Here is a 22,338-nt window from a genome sequence, read left to right as displayed (position 1 = left end):
AAGATGTAACTAGAAGCGCTGCATATGAGTAACTGTTCTTAAAGAAAAAGATTAATGTGATATTTCAAATATAACAGTGTGTCATTGAATCCTACCTCATCAATGCCTCTAATAACAAAGGTGGGAAGCTGGTACATTTCCAGCAGTGTTATGCTGTGTAAATTGGAAAGAAGGAAGAATAGCATGTAACTTCAGCCCCCACACATTCTGACAGCTGCAAATACGGGAGTAGGGAAAATGTGGGGGGCTGATACATGTCTAGGATTACAGTACCTTGTGCTGGTGATGTAACATTGAGGCTCTTGGTTACCGTGTAACCTATTTTTAATGAGACATTAATTCTAGAACAGACACGCAGAACAGTCAGTCTGGCCAGCATTATAGTGGATGATGTGGACAGGATTATTGCTGACCGATTCAGGAGCTCACTCATAGTTCCTGCTAAGGTTAGGTGTTGGATAAATATGTGTATATGTCATGTGTACAGTGTCCATATAGAGAGAGACTGCAATGTGGACACACTCGTTGCATAGATGGAGAATAAAAATTTAATTCCTATCATTCAAATAGAGCAGCTCCCTCTTTGTGTGTAGATATTGTATTAGTTTAGTAATGATATGGCAATTCCTATTCTGGTAAAATACTAATACAAAATGCTTCCGTATGATTGCAAGGGCTGAATACATATATATGGTGGTGTATTCCCTGGTGGACTGTATCTGTATAAATGTGTATGGATATATGTGCTTGCTAGCTGTCCTGACATACAGTATAGCATCCATCTCGATTTTTATTGCTTATTCGTTTTGTACTTTATATGTATGGGTATATGCCCTTTTAACAGTATTTATTTCAGAAGATTACTGTGTGTTTATGTTTTTACAATTGTTATAAATTGTTATATTTACTATTTGAATGATCCCTAGTCTATACACATTTATATAGTGTGATAAAGAAGCTGTGTAGTGGAAGCCCACACTGACTCTGGAATTCTTCACCACATCTTTACTTTGTCAGAACGCCTGCAGACCAGTAACCATTGCAGAGTAAATGTTCACATCCCTGTCACTCATACCCCATTCACACCGCCAATGCCGGATCCCACCCGGGAATTGGAAACGGGTCCTTCCTGAGTGGGATCCGGCATTGGTTGCTGCTGCTGGTTTCCCCAACCTGACAATATGCCGGGTGGGTTGCCATAGCAGCGGGGGTGGAGGAGGTGCTGGGAGATGAGATCATCTCCACACCGCCTCTCCCTGTTGTAGTGAGCCGTTTACGCTGCCACTGACCCAGTATTCAACCTGGGAATAACACTGTTTTATTCCCGAGTTGAATTACCGGGTCAGATGACCCGGGATTTCGACTATGGCGATTTCACACAGCACGCCGACCCGGCAAAATGCAGGGTCAATACCGGGTTATTTGTGCGGTGTGAAAGAGGTATCACTAACAGGGACCTATTTCCTAGTCACCGGCCACCTTATACCCGGCATTGTTCATACAGACACATGGCCCAGACAGACCTTATATACCCTAGACTCCTCCTTCCCCTCCCAGACAGGCAAATGACACTCCCACCTTCATACACCAATAGAAAAGTGAATAGTGCTCACAAATATCAGCAAGTGGTGCAGGTTTCGATAGTTTCTTCACTCCGCAGCATAGATAAATGCACAAAAAAATAAATAAATATCACTCTACCAGAGCTTACATAACACAATATATTGTTACGTTCTAGGCTTCAGATGATTTACTTTCCCAATTTCTGAGTCGTATATCAGCTCCTCTTCTTGATGGAACAACTTCCTCACAGCAGATACTTAATGGGGAGTAACTAATGAAAACAAAGGAAAAGTATACATAGTGTGATAGCATTTAATATAGGTTAAAAAAAGTTTTAAAAAAACAAACAATGCCAAACAATCCATATAAAATCCTCCACGTCACATAGAAAAACTGGCAATCATGAACGGAATCGAAACATGACTGAAAAAATAGCTATTTGCTATTTTTCAGTCAACTTTGACTGAAAAGTTTTTCCATTACAAGGAGGAGTTGATATACTGTAGGTCTCAGAAATTGGAAAAGTAAATCACCTGAAGCCGGGAACGTAAAGACACAAGGTGTTATGTAAGCGCTGGTGAAGTGGTATTTCTTATAATTTTGGAAACTCCCACCTTGCCTTAAAAAGGGAGCTCTTCACAACTGCTCTGTTTTGATCAGTCACATACCTTCAGCTAATGATATTAAAATAGACAAGGCGCTTGTAACAATGTATTATGTGTTTTGCAACAAGTAAATGTTGCCAATACTACAGTGCAATACCTGTGAAAAAAAAAGAGGGTTAGTTTAAATGTTAACAGCCCTTTTGCTTTTTTTGGTCCTGTGAGGGTTCCGATATTGCCGTTTTCTTCCCGGTATATTCTATGCACATAAGTTCAAGACCTAACTGTCCCTATGCTACCCATCTTGTTCTTACAGGTGGAGGGACGTGGTCTTGTCTCCAGGCGGCTAGGTTCCCTCCTCCGCAAAGCCGCTCGCTTCAGCCGCGTCTCCTGTGTGCCGTGCTGTGCGCTAGTAGCCGCTCGGGATCCCGGCTGGGGGGGCGGAAGGGTTCTTCTGTGTGCTCTGTATAACGGAGGACACTCGGACCGTAGTTCTGCACCAACGCGTTTCGGGCTCCAGGCCCTTTATCGAGGATATCACTGGTTTAGACCGAAACGCGTTGGTGCAGAACTACGGTCTGAGTGTCCTCCGTTATACAGAGCACACAGAAGAACCCGTACGCCCCCCCAGCCGGGATCCCGAGCGGCTACTAGCGCACAGCATGGAACATGGGAGATGCGGCTGAAGCGAGCGGCTTTGCGGAGGAGGGAACCTAGCCGCCTGGAGACAAGACCACGTCCCACCACCTGTAAGAACAAGATGGGTAGCATAGGGACAGTTAGATCTTGAACTTATGTGCAGAGACTATACCGGGAAGAAAACGGCAATATCGGAACCCTCACAGGACCAAAAAAAGCCAAAGGGCTGTTAACATTTAAACTAACCCCCTTTTATTTTGTTTTTTTCACAGGTATTGCACTGTAGTATTGGCAACATTTACTTGTTGCAAAACACATAATACATTGTTACAAGCGCCTTGTCTATTTTAATATCATTAGTATCCATTTTTTCTTGTTCAGGGCTGCTCAAACACTCAAATCCCAGTTACTTACAGCGCGGTCTTTCTTTTTTAAAACATGCCTTCAGCTGTGCTAGGCTGCAGGGAAAAACACTGAAATCAACAAACAGGTAAGACACACATTTTGTAAACTCAGCACACTGTTCCTATTGCTACAATAGATACATCTGTGCCCTGGGAAAACACCATATATCTATTCAGTAGATGGATTTGACTTTTAGCAGTCTGAGTTGGATATTGGACCTTATTCAGCTTCAGTTGCATAATTGCAAAATCACAAATTGGAAGATTATCAGGCGACTGTGAATGCACTGCTACCGCATTGCACTTCTGCGAAGGCCAAAATGCATTGGCAATGCGATCATAGACTCAGCAAAGTACGATCGCATAGCGATTGCCAGGAAGTGACTGTTAGTGGGAGGTTACATGGCATTTGTGGGGCGTGGATGGGAGAACACAGGTGTGGGATGGCTGTTTTCTGGGCATGCATCTGACAACAGCTGTGATTGCTTTGACTTAAAACATTTTGTTCTGGGTCAACTCCAACTGTTGATGGTGCTTGATTTCTGCGCATGCATTGCACTTATGTGACGACTACATACCCAAATTTGCGAATGCATCGGTGGGCATCTTTTTCCTTTCTGGGTGGCTCTTCACATGCATTTTCTGTCTCAATAGCAATCCAACCTGAATTACGCCCATAATACTGTACATGCTGAAACTTATGTGAAACACAAATCTCAATTTTAAAAGACCTTAACTTAAATTAAACACTCCCAAAAGCCTTTGTTTACCTCAATATTAGCGTCCTATACCCATAGGGAGTCTTATTTCTTTATTCCTTTGAATGAATAAACTTAATTACTGCTTGCAATTCTTGCTTGCTCTAGTGGGCAGATTCTTTCATCAGCTTGTCATGTGGTCTTAGCAGCTGCCACATGTGAGGCGAGGAGGCCAAATTACAGAAGGAGAGCTGCACATGTGCAGTTCTGATCCCGCACTTGTGCCATTCTCTAGCAATCAGAGATGTTTGCAAACCACAAGGTTTGCGTCTTAGCTAACAACTTTCTTAACCAGGTTGGCACAGTGGTGGGCGATGCAGGGGGTGTGGCTTGGAATAGGGGGCAGGGAGGATATGTCATCCGTAAGCCCGACATTGACTATTCGACTGCAGATATAGTCAATGTTGGGCTTCCTGCACAGTCTTTTTCTTTGCGATGCCGATTCCGCGGGACCGCGCATTGGCATCGCAAGGACTATACACATAGTGCGATATGCACTAACTTTCTTTACGATTTTGACTATATAGTCAAAATCGTAAGGAAAGTTAAGTGCATATCGCACCATGTTTACACACCTTTAGGTTCACTTGTGTGGTGAGGGTGTCTGTTTGTCCATGTATTGTATGACTGACAGCCACTAGCACTGATTTTGCCTATTACATTGACCATAAATAATTTGAATTGGTCCTGGACCACTAACCCAGGGCACCCCTGCACATGCCACGAGGAACCCCAGGGTGCACACAGTTTGAGATCCACCGGCATAGCACATTAATTATTGCCTCTACTCTTACTGAGCACAGTGATACAATAATCACCCTGTAATCAAGTCTTTATTTAGTTGTCTTTTGTTTAGCTCACTTTTGAATATAATACAGGGTTGATGTCATGATATTTGAAGGAACTGACAGCACAGTTGGCGGAAAAAGTACTTTGACTTCACATCTATTCTTAGAGCCACTTGCTGCAGCAGCTGAAAAATGCCATATGACAAATCAGTGACAAATTCCTGAGCAAAAATGTGGTCCTCAATTCCACGGACATTGCTGCACTCACTGGTGTGATTGTGTACAGAAGGGTTTCTGTTTTATTTAAAAATGTAAGCTTTTCCTGCTGGATGTTGCTTTTAGTAGTGGTCACAAATTTGCCATATTTTTTTATCCTTAAAAGAAATGGAAAGCGCACTTCCTTGCACGGTCTGCTTCTTGGCAATTCAACAGTAAAAGGGTTTAGGAGAGCAGGAATTCACATAACTCAATGCAAAATGCTCTGTTTTTGGAGCAGAGCTGTTCCATATGGAAGGTGTATTTGTCACCTACAATCCAGCTTTGGAGCAGAGCTGTTCCATATGGAAGGTGTATATTGTGCTGCACAGAGGAGGAGGGGTGGGGGGGTGGGGGGGTTGGTGAAGGGGTGAGTTATCATTACCATTAGTGTACGTTGTAGCTCCTCCCCAGCCCCTCCTCCTTCTACTCCCCCAGCTGATTACCAAACAAAGGTCAGAGAGGCAGATAATGGTGAACAATTAATTAGCAATAATACATAAACCTTATTGTACGTAAAGGTAAATGGCATCCAGCACCCTCGCACTTATGTACTTTGCTATTCAAAAAGTTTTATAACAGATTATAAATATCTGATATAATAGACAATGCAAACTGGTTTAATAGATTTCTTAACAATGATTGTAAAAGGCCCATAAATTGTCCCAATGTTTTTATTATTGAAATAAAATGTTGTTTTCAAATCTCTCTATTGCGAAGTAGTTGTCACATACTGCTGTGGTTTCCTTTGCTCATGGTCTCTGAGATATTGTACCATCCTCCGTGCATCCCTCTCTGCCCACACAGCTTCGTGTCTACTGTAGGTGTATCTTGTGCTGTGTATGTCCATACATGCAGTCTCACTCAGGATCTCCCTGCCCACAATGCCTCAGCAACAAGCTACATACAGTACATACTTCTCCGGCAAATAAAATTGTGACTACCCGCTCCTGACCCAGGTTCCCTGTGATGGTACCGTACCTCACTGTACCTGCCCTGGTGAGAAGCTGCCTTTTTTTCAGATTTTTAAGGTTGGTCGTCTATTGATAATGTATGCATGTATGTACTGCATGTATATATAGACGTTCGCTGGTTTTTATTTATTTTCTCAATCCCTCTCCTTCAACTAAACCCTGCTCTCTCTCTCTCTCTCTCTCTCTCTCTCTCTCTCCTGTGCATCTCTGATACTCAGGGTCGGACTGGCCCACAGGGCAAAAGGGGAAACCACTGGTGGGCCCCACTGCCTGTGGGCCCTCCTCCTCCTCTAGGGATCAGGTTCCAGACTATATCCTAGTGCACTTGAATTATGCATTATACTTATGTTACATTATACTTCACAAGAATATGGTTTATTATATATTTACCATGGGGAACAGAACATGTACTCTGTAATGGTTAGCCAAACCTCTGCGGTGGCTGGCCACACCCCAGTGGAGCCTGGCCACACCCTTAAGCATGGGCCCCTACAACAGCATCCCCCCGGTGGGCCCTTCATGCCCCAGTCCGACACTGCTGATACTGGTGGGTGGGGGTCACAGGTCATACCAACTGTCATTACATTCCCGACTGGACTGGATCAGTTCAGTCCTGGAACTGGAGCTACACCTTCCTCCTCTTTGCCTTGTCAGCAATGTCTGGGCATTTGAAGTACCTATTGGTTCTCTGTTTTGACCTGCTACATATGGATCAATCCACCAGATACTAAGGACTTAGTGGTCTATTTACTAAGCCTTAGCTGGAGATAAAGTGACAGTAAGGAGGTGATTGGCTGGTACTTTATCTCCGTCCACTTTATCTCCACCTGAGGCTTAGTAAATAGACCCCTTAGTATACTGGGGGTATACTTAGAGGCACTATTGGAAGCACAAATAAGCTCCTCTCTTCTTTATCTCCTTTTTGCATGTTCTTGTTTTAATCTTTGTTTTTGTGTGCTGTTAATGAAATATATATGTAGTATATGAGTGGAGAATCTTGCATCAATATAAATTGGCGTATGGGCATGTCCTCCATGCATTGACACCGCTGAAGTGGTAAGTGGCTGCTCCTTTGATAGAACAGGGATTCAGTGCTTTGCACCCCCAGTTGGCGCCGCTGCTAGGATAATGTGCCCCGAGGAACATATGGCATGTGTAAATAAACTAGCCAGTAAATGGAGAAATAAGCCAGAAGTTGATCTTAGGGGTAGTAAGAGAAAAGAGCAAACGACAGCATTATAAAAAAATACATTTACAGCAAAATCAATCTTGAGTCTTGATCGAGCTAACAATGAGCGCTTCTCTTTACTTGGGTGGGGGATCTAGTGTCCAGCCCACGCATAACGAGTGTTTTCTCACTTGCAAGAGAAGAAATGATGTACAGCAGGAATGCCTCTGTGAAAGGATAGACTTCCCTGCACCAGATAGTGAGATGCAGCTACAGATGTGTTCTCCCCTAGGTGCACCAGGTCCTGTAAGACCAAACTTGCATCCAATGTCTTTTTAGAAATATTTTTTTTTGCTGAAAATGCACCATCCAAGGGGGTGATACCATTCACACTGTGCTTGGAGATGCTGGCTCCCTGAGTGCTAGGCAAGCTTCCAGTGTAACGAGAACGGGCCCAACAAAGTAATACACCAGGAGGCATGGCACTGTGGAGACGAGGTGACCCTGCAATGGATGACAACAACCCTCTGATATAGAGCGACAACTCCTCTACTAACTCAAGGGACCCTTATACCAGTGCTGAACATTAGTAAAAGACAATTTTCCAACATACTGTGTGCCAAAATTCCCTGGCGTTTTTAAAAGCACAAGACAGGATTCTGACATATATACACCACCCACTAGTTTCCCAGTGTTCCTTATACAGTAATATATGTCTATGTGTATATCATGCATATGTTTTGCAAATTTGGAATAGTTTCTGTGAAAACATTGTAAGCCATCTTTATAAACCCACTGCCTGCTAATAACAACCAATACAGTACATTAATTACTACAAACAATATGTTATGGTTTTCATGGAAGTTCAGCATTTATTGTTTTCATTATATATTTAACACAAATATTCTGTATGCAGTTTAGACATTATGGGGACATTTACTAAGCAGTGATAAGAGCGGAGAAGTGAGCCAGTGGAGAAGTTGCCCCATCAACCAATCAGCAGCTCTGTATAATTTTATAGTATGCAAATATAAATGTTACTTCAGTGCTGATTGGTTGCCATGGGCACTTCTCCACTGGCTCACTTCTCTGCTCTTATTACTGCTTAGAAAATGTCCCCCTATATTACAAGAGAAGACGCTGAGTGGTGGTTAAGCCTCTGATCTAGCAGTTCACTTTGACATCAACGTGAAACCTAATGCTGTTAAAGAATCATTCAGCCCCACCGGGATTCAGGCACGGATAAAGAGTACCCAACACCCCCCCTCTCAGAGCCATTGCTTCCTGTATCTGCCATTTATAGATGACAACGGGAAATGATGACGTTGAGTAACTTAAGTTTTAATTAATTGTCTTAGTACATATAATCATTTAGGGGCCTATTCATTAACAAGCCATGAGGGGCCCTGTTCATTAGGTATCCAACTCGACATGAGGTTCAGTGGTGGATACCAAAGTACTGGAGCCAAGCTGTCCCACAAGTCCTAACACTGCAACTTTTGCCTCTACTAGGGAGTAATGAATGTTCACACTTACCAGCAGGGTAAATATGCATGCGCGAACCACGGCCAGACTGGCAAATACCAGAACTACTAATGGTCAGACGGGCTTGGCCGGCCGAGCAGTGCAGCCTTCCGGCTCTCTGCTTGGCCGTCCTTTTACCCACCTGCGGTCGGTATATAGATAGATGGGGGCGTGCCGCGAGGCCAAGCTCCCCGGTAGATGCTAGAACCAAATGGGCTAAAGGACCTCTGACATCAGGGGGAGGAGTTAGGCCGGCAGGACAGTTCCTTCACTATCCACGCCACCAACTACTCCCTTTAGTAACCGAGCCCGAAGCTTGGCGAGCGAAGTAAGCCCACGAGGGTAAATTTTGGGTACTCTGCTCGGGTCTTGCTCCTCCCCCAGGTGACATCAGAGGTCCTTTTCCCAACTTGGTTTTAGCCATAACCCAGGCTTCCCTGACTTGTGATATGCCTCCGCACTGCTTGTCATGTGCGCATGCAAACTCACATGCCTGGGTTGATACATGGACCCAGTCCATCCCTGGTGTGAACTGAGATGCCACATGAGCACAGAGAGGGCTGAAGGATCCAAATTCACCCTTCTTTGCACTTTTGAACGTCTAACAACAGGATGGAAGGGTCTCTGCGAACTAACGATATCTGAAGATTGCAGCGGTTCCCACAATCAAACACCAATAATTTTCAGTTTTCAGAGATTGACTGCAAAGACATCAGGACACTAGTAATGAATGGGCCTGCTACTGAAAACAACCAGTCTGTTCACCTTATTGGATATGCCCCTTAAAGAGAAATTATTGGGGAAATTGCATTCGTAACAGGGAAAATTAATGTGTAGGTCACGCTTACAATTGCAAATACCTTATTTATTTATGCAATAAGTATAGTAATGATTATTTAAGAGATTTTATTTGGAATATGTGGGGGCTCATTTGCACTCGCCACGCTGTCGGTATGCCGGCGGTCAGGCTCCCGACGCCGGTATGCTGGTCGCCGGGAGCCCGGCCGCCGGCATACCATACTACACCCTGTGACAACTACTTCGCAATAGAGAGATTTGAAAACAAAATTTTAAGTACAGATTAATAAAAAAAATACTATTGAGTGCGCAATAAAATGTGGGGTGCAGCTACAAAATGTACAAGTAAGTGTGCATCCTAGGAACACTTATAGAACAGCTATAAAAGGTTTTTATGTAAATCAATAAGAGCATTCTCCAAATACCACATTTAAACATACAACACCATTGCGTGACATATGCAAACAGAAAACTGATTTGTAGGACGAAGGACTACCAGTCTGGAATGCGTTAAGCGTGGCTCACGTGTTCTTTTATCTGTGGACTCCAGGACTCATCTGTCCTTGTGGGGAGTGTTTTTTCCTGTGTGGAACTGGGCATCCGGAGCTTAGAAACCCATTCACCAACCGACCATCTGGTGATCCAGGAATCCCCCAGGATAACATACGAATGGTGATATGTCCCATGGAGATATTGTGATATGCTGTCTTTATCTGTGTTCTTGTAAGTGCAAACTGTAGTAATAAATATGTTCATTTTACAAGGATTGCTACACTATGTTTGGTGTCTTTCAAGTGTCTCCAGCCATTCCCTAGTGCTAAAGGGAAAGGAGACACGTATCTTGCAGGTTCTCTATAAACACCTGAGGCACAAAACAGACTCGTTGTCTGGAGTAAAATCTGAAAAGGAGGATTTCTTGTAACCTTTTGGCTAGACCTAGTTCAAAGGAGATCAGAGGACATTCCTCATTTATGGTGAATCAGTTTTCTGTTTGTATATGTCACACAATGGTGTTGTATGTTTAAATGTGTTATTTGGAGAACGCTCTTATTGATCTACATAAAAACCTTTTTTATAAGTACAGTTTAGACTATGCTCATCTTTGCCACTAGCCGCAGCAAACGAGCCGCTTGCCACAGCTAGTGTGCCCACAGGTGCGCGTGAGCAAGTGCACGTGTACCTGCTTCCATTAGGAATACATTGGTGCATACGCACCTGCAACTAGTTATGAAAAGGTGTGAATGGTCACTGCCGCAATCCATTCCATGGGCAAACCAATCACAGCAAAGATGGGGGAGGACACATCTGTGCGTTCTAAAATAAATTTGGGTGCTAAATGCATTATTGTAATTTGACTTAATGAGCTTACTATATTAGGTTCCTATGATACAGTATGCCAAGAGAATTAGGGAAAAGAGGAACCTGAGCAATGACTCCAACACTGAATAAAAGTATAAAGTAGGGAAATCTACATAGGAGAACAACAGTACCTACAGTATCTAAGTATACAAATAGTACATTGTGGTGGTGCACCCATGAAAGAGATTGGAGTCAGAATATGTAGTTCATATTCCAACAGTAATTACTATATTAGGTTCCTATGATACAGTATGCCAAGAGAATTAGGGAAAAGAGGAACCTGAGCAATGACTCCAACACTGAATAAAAGTATAAAGTAGGGAAATCTACATAGGAGAACAACAGTACCTACAGTATCTAAGTATACAAATAGTACATTGTGGTGGTGCACCCATGAAAGAGATTGGAGTCAGAATATGTAGTTCATATTCCAACAGTAATTACTATATTAGGTTCCTATGATACAGTATGCCAAGAGAATTAGGGAAAAGAGGAACCTGAGCAATGACTCCAACACTGAATAAAAGTATAAAGTAGGGAAATCTACATAGGAGAACAACAGTACTTACAGTATCTAAGTATACAAATAGTACATTGTGGTGGTGCACCCATGAAAGAGATTGGAGTCAGAATATGTAGTTCATATTCCAACAGTAATTACTATTTTATGTTCCTATGATATGCCAAGAGAAGTGGAAAAAGGAGGATCTGAGCAATGGCACCAACACTGAATTAAAGTATAAATAGGGAAATCCACATAGGAGAATAAGGTTACCTATAGTATATACAGTAGGTATACACATAGTACATTGTGGTGGGCACCCACGAGAGTTATTGGAGTCAGAATACTGTATGTAATTTATAGTCCTACAGTACTTACTATTTTAAGTCTGTACTGTGTTCTAAACATTTACATTTTGTGTGTATGAATCATTAACAATCAACCAATAACCTCTTATAATTTCATCTTTGAAATGTAACTAGGAGTCACACAAGTTTTGTCCAGTCAGACATAAGCAATCATAAATACCCACTATAATGTGTAACGCTAACCATTTCCATAGCAAATATGTTGTGTAAAGTAATATATTTTAATAGCATTAATCAGTAGTTATGTCTTAATATCCTGCCCTTTCAAAGTTTCAATATACTACATGTATTAGAGTCTGGCATACAATAATATAATATAATTGTGGAATGATATAATAAAGTTAACTGAAATGTTCACTCCCCAACTGTTGGTGACACCTGTCAATGCTATAGTGGGCAGAATACGTCAGTGTTAGGACGGGCCTTTGATATGTATAATAAACAGCGTGGAATTATATTAGTGTAATCCTCCTAGGATAAACCTATTAAAAGTCTCTATTTTTAACTAGTTAACATAATAATAACCAGTTGCTCAAGTAAGTGACTTAAGTAAGTAACAACAAAGTGGAGCAGGGGTTTTGAATATTTTTCTTTAATATGCCCTTTAAACTACTCTGTCAAGTTACAACAGGCTCTGCCTCAGTGATGTGGAGACTAAAGATACTGAATAGCACTGAATAGGGCAATTGTGTGAATATACTTTAGGTGCTACCATATAAAATGATGCAGTTCATTTCATCTGGCATTTTCTAAGATAATTTGGCTACATTGGGCCAATGGAACCTGTGATCTATTGTTACTGGAAAGTTTATACCTGCATAGCCAGAGGACTGTGTTGATGGATTTTGTAGAATGCACTTATGGGGAGATGTATTGAAGTAAACATTAGAGAGAAAAAGGTGGAGAAGTTGCCTAAAGTAACCGATCAATTCAATTTGAGGGCAGGAAATGTTAAAAAAAACCTGTGGTGTGAGGTTTTGCTATTCAACTACAGAACAGAAAACGCACCTCTAGAGCAAATCCGATTTTTCCCAAAATCGTTATTTTTTAGTAAAAATCGCTAGGACAAGCTCTGGCTCCCCGGTGGCAGACACACACACACACACACACACACACACACACACACACACACACACACGTAATTATTCACCTTCCGAAGCATTGTCTTATTCTCCAGCGTCGGACTGTAGGTCATCTGCAGCACCGGTGAGTGAAAAGTGTATGTGAGTGTGTGGAAGTCTATAGGAGTGTTTGTGAGTGAGTGTTTGTGTGTTTGCGTGTCTGTGTGTTCCCTGGTGTGTGTGTGTGTGTGTGTGTGTGTGTGTGACCCACCCCATGTGAGTGCATTCCCTGCCGGAGGCGGCAGCTGGATGAACTACATCTACCAGCTGCTCCTGAGCCCCCCAGCTGTCCTCTCCCCAGTGGGAATATGGAGGGGAGACCACCAGAAGCTGCAGAGACCACTGGATAGGTGAGTATCTTTTTTTTTTTTCACGTGACGCAGGGTTTTCAGAGCTGTAAATCTCACAGACATTTTTTTTTTGTTATTGGACACCGCGGATATCAGCAGCGCACATACCCACGGTAATCCAAAAATGGGCACCAAAGCTTTTTGTGGCGAAAACCTTGCATCCAATTGAATACCCCCATAACTGTCATTTTATAGACAATGCTACATAAATGCTAGAAACTTATTTGTTGCTATAGGCAACTTCTCCGCGTCGTCTCACTCCTAGGTTGGATCTGCTACCCCCCCCCCAGACTGTAATGTAACATCTGCAAAAAATGTTACACCCCAAAAACAAAAATCTTTATAATTAAATTCCTAACGTTAATATGATGTATTTAAGTGACAAGGCTAAGATTCCGCCAGCTGCTGTAGTCATTCAGTCATTATCCTTATTTGTCTGCTGCTGTTATCATCCTCAGATATCTCAAAATGGCCACTAAAACAATTCATTCACTTTCTCCTTCATGTGTCATATGCTGGCCCATTACCAGCGCTGCTCCTGTACCGAATAATAGGCTGTACAACAAAAACAAAACGTTCAAAAGCTATTTATATATAAAGAATGGCAGGATGTGAAGGAAGGCGTCAGAGCTGGAGTTTTCCTATAGCCAAGTGCTGATTGCTATTGCTGCATGAGGTGGGATACAATACATATTAATTTTCACTATACTGACATGCATGTTAAGTTGTCAGGGAGGGCCTGTTGAAACCGTACCTTGACTCCTGCACACAAACTATAATAAAACCCAGTATACTACATAATGGGGGTCATTCCGACCCGATCTCGCAGCACAGCGATCGGGTCGGAACTGCGCATGGGCTGGCGCCACAGTGCGCCGGCACATACCAGCTGTCGTTGCCTAGCGATCGCCTCTGAGGCGACGAGTAGCTCCCGGCCAGCACGCTAAAGCTGCGCTGGCCGGGAGCTACTCTTGAAGTGCAAAGGCATCGCCGCTGTGCGATTGTCACGATCCGGGTATCTGGACGCCATTTCTTACCTATCAGATGCCTCCTAAGGCTGGCTCAGCGCTCCAGGACCGGATCCCATCTGTTATCCTGATGTGCACATTCCCGCATCCTCTCCTGTCTCTCTGGACGCAGTCACAGTAATGCCTTATACATCTGGCATGGCGTCTCCCGCGGCCTCCGCCGCCGTCCCTGAGCTTCTGCATTCAGAGTGGCGATTACGTCAGCCGCGGCCTCCGCTGTGTCCGCGTGGTCGGATGTGCATCTGTCAGCCTGGCGTCTCCTATCTCCGGTGGCCGGCGCCGCCATTACTGTTTTCCAGACCACATGGTTTACAATCCAAACTTCCCTCCAAGTGTCTGCATGGGCGCAGCCATCTTGGATTCTGTCAGCTGATCTTTCCTACCAATCCGTTGTCAGTATTATAATTGCCTAGCCAATGCCTTCCTTGCTGCAGGTATAAATATGTTGTGCCTGAGCAAGGAAGGCGTCAGTGCTTTGGTTGTCAAACCTAGTTCCAGTTTGTCTCTCTCCTGTGATTGTCTTCCAGGTTCCAGCTCCTGTCTCCAGACTTCTGCTATAGAGACCCGCACCAGCATTCCATCTGCGGTGTAGCCTGACTCTCCGATCCATTCTGGACTCACCTGTTTCCAGCTACAACATCACCTGCTTCCAGCTCAGCTTCCAGCAGTGTACAGCTTCTCTTAAAGGGCCGGTGTCCTTTCTGCAGTTTACCACTCTCCACCGGTATTATTATTTCTCCGCTCTCAAATTCTACATTTCATCTATATTGCATCGCTCTCAAGCTTTATTTATTATTTAACTGGTTCCAGCCAGTATCCACTCCGTGCCAACACCTGTCTGGTTCTAACCAGTACCCACAGCAGCATTTTATCTACAGCAGTCCAGCTTTCCCTGGAACACCAGCTGGTACGACCCTGGGCTTTCCTCATTGCTACAGTTGAGCCTGGTAAGGACTTTCCAACTTGCAGATAATAAGAACTGTCTCATACCACCAGAGCTCTGTGGCCCCTGCCACCCTGTAGTACCCAGGAACTGTATTATTATTTCTCTGCTGATTTTTATGTTTCTTTTACTGCTACTGTGATGCATGGAGTTTGTCATAAATAAATATCATTGACTTTTACTCAAGTTGTCGTGGTCACGCCTTCGGGCGGTTTCTCTTCATGTTACTTACATGTCCAGGGGTCTGATACAACCTCCCAGGTTCCGGTACGTCTCAGCCCCTACAACTGAGGCTGCCTTCCGTCAGCTCAGGCCCTCAGTTGTGACAGCGATGCCTTTGCACTTCTGCAGGGGGGGCCGGCACTGACATGCGGGGCAGACTAGCCCTGTGCTGGGCGTCCCCCCGCATGTCAGTGTGAATGATCGTAGCTGTGCTAAATTTAGCACAGCTACTATCAACTCGGAATGACCCCCAATACCTCAAGCACTGATGCTCCCTGGGCTAGGGATGGCCATCGACAATCTTTAGTTGCCAAATATCGATGGCTAACCACCGATGGTTGATTATTTTGACATTGATGACAGAGAACCTGTTATCTACAGCCTGCAGGCTGTCTTCGGGGCTAATTGAATAGCCCCGAGGATCAATTAGCCCTCTGTAAATCACCACAGTTAATTTAATTGCCCCCTTAGGGGTATATTTACTAAAGTCGGGGTTTATAGAAGTGGAGATGTTGCCCACAGCAACCAATCAGATTCTATTTATCATTTCTCTAGCACCTTCTAGAAGGTTTATCGCTGCGGTGCGAACGGGTGTGGAATGCGCATGTGTGGCGGCCGCAGTGCGCGACGTTGCCTGTCGCTGGGTTACGTCGCGTCTAAAGAAGAAAGCGGTCGCAGGACAGACCGCAAAGAAGATTGACAGGAAGAGGTCGTTCCAGGGCGGATCCGGACCATTTGGAGCCGTTTTCGGGGAGTGGTGAGTAAAACGCAGGCGTGTCCAGGAGAACAGAGGTTGGAGGAGTGACGTCAAAGCTGAGCCCCTCATCGCTGGATCCATCGCACAGGGTAAGTAGGTATAGGGCTAGTCTTGTTTTGTGTGAATTTTTTTTAGCTTAGCAGGGCTGCACAAGCGATCGCAGCCCTGCTAAGCTAAAATACACTCCACCATAGGCGTGGGCTAGTTGATCGCAGCAGCAGCAAAAAGTTGCTGGCTGCGATCAACTCGGAATGACCACCAATATCTCCACTGGCATAAACCCATACTTTAGTAAATATACCCTGTATACAGAAGTAATGTCTTTACTAAATTGTTCTTCCTATAGTTAAATTGCTGATGTTATTAAATATTCTGTATTGAATAAACAAGATACATTAATGTAATGGAATAGCTTAGGTTTAGTGCTCATTCACTCTTATATGCTGTTGATTCACTTTTTCTAAGTTGCAAAGGTCTTAAAATAGCATTAAAAACTCGTCTAAAGCGTATTAAAAATAAATTAAACGCACATCCCTAAATTGCATCAAAAATATGCTCTTAATTTCATACTTTTTATCCCTTTTCCCAGCCCATATGTGTGAGCGAGCCTTAAATTCAAATCACAATTAAATGATTGCTGTTTGAGAAAGTACTTAACTAATTTTTTGGGATCTGGGAAGAATAAATATAAATAGGAGTGAAATTTGTTCTTGCCTAACATTGCATAATCTATGTACACATCATACTATATAAGCTATGTATGCAGATCAATATAAATGAACTTTTCCATGTGCAGCAGCGAAACAGGTTTGAAAGGAAATTAAAGTGACATAATGCTGGAAATGTTCTCTCTATTTTTACTTTAGATATTAACTCAGACCAGTGCATGGTCATTGTGGGTGTTTCTTTGTCAACTACTATAGGTGCAAAATGAAGAATTTCTGAAAATCTTGCACAAAATGTGCTGTTATTAATTATCAGATTAATAATAATTGTATATTGGGCTGTAGCTCAGGACATGTGGTGTGTAAATGTCCCCAGAACTTCTCCATTCAAATGTAGTTGTACAAATATGATGCTGACAAATGATGATGCAACTTGGTTGCGAGGATTCAGGTTACAATTACTTCTGGGATATGTTCTTGCTGATTTAGTTACATAGTTACATACTGTAGTTGTTGAGGTTGAAAAAAGACAAATGTCCATCGAGTTCAACCTACAAACACTGCTCAAAAAAATAAAGGGAACACTAAAATAACACATCCTAGATCTGAATGAATGAAATATTCTTATTAAATACTTTGTTCTTTACATAGTTGAATGTGCTGACAACAAAATCACACAAACATTAGCAATGGAAATCAAATTTATTAACCCATGGAGGTCTGGATTTGGAGTCACCCTCAAAATTAAAGTGGAAAAACACACTACAGGCTGATCCAACTTTAATGTAATGTCCTTAAAACAAGTCAAAATAAGGCTCAGTAGTGTGTGTGGCCTCCACGTGCCTGTATGACCTCCCTACAATGCCTGGGCATACTCCTGATGAGGTGGCGGATGGTCTCCTGAGGGATCTCCTCCCAGACCTGGACTAAAGCATCCACCAACTCCTGGACAGTTTGTGGTGCAACATGGCGTTGGTGGATGGAGCAAGACATGATGGGCAGTACGGATGGTGTAATGGTTAGCATTACTACCTCACAGCACTGAGGTCATGGGTTCGTTTCCCACCATGGCTCTAAATGTGCGGAGTTTGTATATTCTCCTCGTACTCCGGTTTCCTCCCACAATCCAAAAATATACTGGCAGGTTAATTGGATCCCAACAAAATTAACCCTAGCATGAATGTGTGTGCGTGTACATGTGGAAATTTGATTTCCATTGATAATTTTTGTGTGATTTTGTTGTCAGCACATTCAACTATGTAAAGAACAAAGTATTAAATAAGAACATTTCATTCATTCAGATCTAGGATGTGTTGTTTATTATTATTATTATTATTATCATTTATTTATATGGCGCCACAAGGGTTCCGCAGCGCCCAATTACAGAGTACATATGCACATAATCAAAACAGTGACTTACAGTTGAAATCAATTTTGGACAAGTACAGGGTAACTAAGCATAACTACACCAGTAAATGACAGAGATAAGTTCCAGGTGGCCCAAAAACTGTGATTTGGGCAGTTGAGAATTATTAAAGAAGAAAAGGGTGAGCACATGAGGGAAGAGGGCCCTACTGAGCAGTGTATATATACAGTGTATATATATATATATTATATTAATTAAATCCTGTATCCCTGGATATTTTTTCCCGCTAGGAATTTATCTAATCCATTTTTAAACTTGTTTATTGAGACCACCATTACTACCTTCTCTGGGAGAGAATTCCAAATCCTTGCTGCTCTTACTGTGAAGAACACTTTTCTCCGTTGAGTATGGAATTTTTTCTCTTCTAACCTCAGGGGGTGTCCTCGTGTCCTATGTAGTGTTTTTTTTTTTAAACAAAACATTTGATAAATCCTTGTATTGTCCCTTAATGTATTTATAAATATTAATAATGTCTCCTCTTAGTCGCCTCTTTTCCAGTGTGAACATATCAAGCTTTTTAAGTCTTTCCACATAATCCAGTGCATCTAACCCGTTAACCAGTTTAGTGGCTCGCCTCTGAACCCTTTCGAGTTCCAAGATATCTTTTTTATAGTATGGTGCCCATTTATTGAGGAAATATTTAAAGCTGCCCATACACATAAAGATTTATTGACCGATCTGGCTGGTTGGAACGAAAATCTGGTAATGGATCACAGCAAATGACAAGTGACCATTTGCTCCCAAACACTGAAAAACAGACAAAAATGGTCAATCAGACAAATTGGTTAAATCCATTTGATTTAACCAATTTTTCTAAACGACTGTTTTTTTTGGCAGTTTTAGAGCATTTTGTTCCAATCAGCCAGATCAGTTAATTAATCTTTAGGTGCATGGGCAGCTTAAGGCATTAAACTTGCTGTGTACATTAAGGAATCAAGGGGGAGATGTATCAAACTTCTGAGAGAGATACAGTGGAGAAGCTGGTTAATAGCAACGGGGGGGGGGGGGGGGAATGTAATTACCTCTGACTTGCAGGTACTAGTAAAATTGTGGCTAGCCTGCCCAATGTCTAAAAGTGGCAAACATTGGGGTAGATGTATTAACCTGGAGAAGGCATAAGGAAGTGATAAACCAGTGATAAATGCAAGGTGATAAACACACCAGCCAATCAGCTCCCATATGTAAATTAACAGTTAGGAACTGAATGGCTGATGCCTTTATCACCTTGTACTTAACACTGCTTTATCACTGGTTTATCACTTCCTTATGCCTACTACAGGTTAATACATCTACCCCATTGTGTGATATTGGTACTTTTGATCAATCTGCATGATCATCGTATAGTGTGTCTGTTGTTCCTAGCTCTTGTTCATTGAATTGTCCCATTACATGTTCTGTGCCTGTGACTATTCCATGGCCAACACTGTGGATTTACAAACAGCATGTAATGATACATCCCGCCCTCATACAGTGGATTGATTAGGGTGCACGGTGGATGCGATGTATCGTTGAATATTTTAAAACACTGCTATATAAGTCAACCACCAACTATGGATATGTTATAAAAAAACAGGTAATGAAAGTCCACTTAGAACAAACCAAGATTGACCTGTTTTGGGCTTTTTTTTATTGTGCTAGATCAATTCGAAACGGACTGGAATTTGATAGGAATATGATTTAGGGGTGCCACACCCTGCACCTAGATATAGCACTAGGGACCCCAAATATACAGAGACGCCTTGATGCGGCTTTGGGGCTTATTCACACATTTGCGCAAATATGTGTAACGAAGATCTCTGAATTCTATTATTATGTGGAATTTATATCTGGTTACGGTTATCATTCAGGGTGCTGGGGGAAAAAAATGCCTTTTTTTCTTGCTTAGAAATACCCCTCCCTTTCGAGCACCTGAATGATATCACTAAGCTAATTGAGCATCTACCAATATATATGTTTGTTGTGAGAGGCAGAGAGGTTCCTGCATTAGGAGGAGGTGCAGGCCCTGACATGCCACATGGAGCATTATGGGGTTGCTCCAAGGTAGGTAGCTCTTAGCTTAGACATATTGTAGTAAGGAGCCATTATCATGTGGCTCCTTGCTGGTTAATCTTAGACCCAGATAGGGGTAATCGAGGTGTGAGGTGTGGTGCCTCTGGACTGGCTGAGCTGGATGGCCTTAGTGTGGCATACCTTTACATTCTACTAACACTTTTCACTTATTAATTTTTTTACACTATTTCTCTATTTTAATTGCATTTCATTTTTGTATCACTTTCTCTATAGCTTCGGCTTCCTAAATACTAATTTATTAACACTATAGTTTTTTCACTGGTATGCTACGCTGGGCTTTCTGGCTTATGCTGGTGTTTTGGGGTGCCACACCCTGCACCTAGATATAGCGCTAGGGACCCCAAATATACAGAGACGCCTTGATGCGGCTTTGGGGCTTATTCACACATTTGCGCAAATATGTGTAACAAAGATCTCTGACTTCTATTATTATGTGGAATTTATATCTGGTTACGGTTATCATTCAGGGTGCTGGGGGAAAAAATGCCTTTTTTTCTTGCTTAGAAATACCCCTCCCTTTCGAGCACCTGAATGATATCACTAAGCTAATTGAGCATCTACCAATATATATGTTTGTTGTGAGAGGCAGAGAGGTTCCTGCATTAGGAGGAGGTGCAGGCCCTGACATGCCACATGGAGCATTATGGGATTGCTCCAAGGTAGGTAGCTCTTAGCTTAGACATATTGTAGTAAGGAGCCATTATCATGTGGCTCCTTGCTGGTTAATCTTAGACCCAGATAGGGGTAATCGAGGTGTGAGGTGTGGTGCCTCTGGACTGGCTGAGCTGGATGGCCTTAGTGTGGCATACCTTTACATTCTACTAACATTTTTCACTTATTAATTTCTTAACACTATTTCTCTATTTTAATTGCATTTCATTTTTGTATCACTTTCTCTATAGCTTCGGCTTCCTAAATACTAATTTATTAACACTATAGTTTTTTCACTGGTATGCTACGCTGGGCTTTCTGGCTTATGCTGGTGTTTTGGGGTGCCACACCCTGCACCTAGATATAGCGCTAGGGACCCCAAATATACAGAGATGCCTTGATGCGGCTTTGGGGCTTATTCACACATTTGCGCAAATATGTGTAACGAAGATTTCTGAATTCTATTATTATGTGGAATTTATATCTGGTTACGGTTATCATTCAGGGTGCTGGGGGGAAAAAAAGCCTTTTTTTCTTGCTTAGAAATACCCCTCCCTTTCGAGCACCTGAACGATATCACTAAGCTAATTGAGCATCTACCAATATATATGTTTGTTGTGAGAGGCAGAGAGGTTCCTGCATTAGGAGGAGGTGCAGGCCCTGACATGCCACATGGAGCATTATGGGGTTGCTCCAAGGTAGGTAGCTCTTAGCTTAGACATATTGTAGTAAGGAGCCATTATCATGTGGCTCCTTGCTGGTTAATCTTAGACCCAGATAGAGGTAATCGAGGTGTGAGGTGTGGTGCCTCTGGACTGGCTGAGCTGGATGGCCTTAGTGTGGCATACCTTTACATTCTACTAACACTTTTCACTTATTAATTTCTTAACACTATTTCTCTATTTTAATTGCATTTCATTTTTGTATCACTTTCTCTATAGCTTCGGCTTCCTAAATACTAATTTATTAACACTATAGTTTTTTCACTGGTATGCTACGCTGGGCTTTCTGGCTTATGCTGGTGTTTTGGGGTGCCACACCCTGCACCTAGATATAGCGCTAGGGACCCCAAATATACAGAGACGCCTTGATGCGGCTTTGGGGCTTATTCACACATTTGCGCAAATATGTGTAATGAAGATCTCTGAATTCTGTTATCATGTGGAATTTATATCTGATTACGGTTATCATTCAGGGTGCTGGGGGAAACAAATGCCTTTTTTTCTTGCTTAGAAATACCCCTCCCTTTCGAGCACCTGAATGATATCACTAAGCTAATTGAGCATCTACCAATATATATGAAGATGATTTAGAGGTCAGTTACGTTACAGTGTTCTGCTGGTTGGTCCAAAATTGTTACTCTAATGATCAGATATTTATATGTGCCAACAACTTTACCTGTC

At 42.5% G+C, this 22,338-nt stretch overlaps 1 protein-coding gene across 1 annotated transcript in view; it reads left to right on the top strand.

The window, feature by feature from the left end:
* The first annotated feature begins 399 nt into the window (after window positions 1-399).
* The window catches only part of PALMD (palmdelphin), a 147,579-nt gene continuing 125,640 nt past the window's right edge, over window positions 400-22,338 (top strand). Inside the window, exon 1 of the mRNA XM_063939824.1 lies at window positions 400-446. The gene's annotated coding sequence lies outside the window, so the exon portion shown is untranslated. The remainder of the gene's footprint in view (window positions 447-22,338) is intronic.

Source organism: Pseudophryne corroboree, chromosome 9 (assembly GCF_028390025.1).
Source record: "Pseudophryne corroboree isolate aPseCor3 chromosome 9, aPseCor3.hap2, whole genome shotgun sequence".
Taxonomy (NCBI): Eukaryota; Metazoa; Chordata; class Amphibia; order Anura; family Myobatrachidae; genus Pseudophryne; species Pseudophryne corroboree.
The sequence above is the reverse complement of the archived record's forward strand: the minus strand, read 5'-3'. Positions and strand labels throughout refer to the sequence as shown.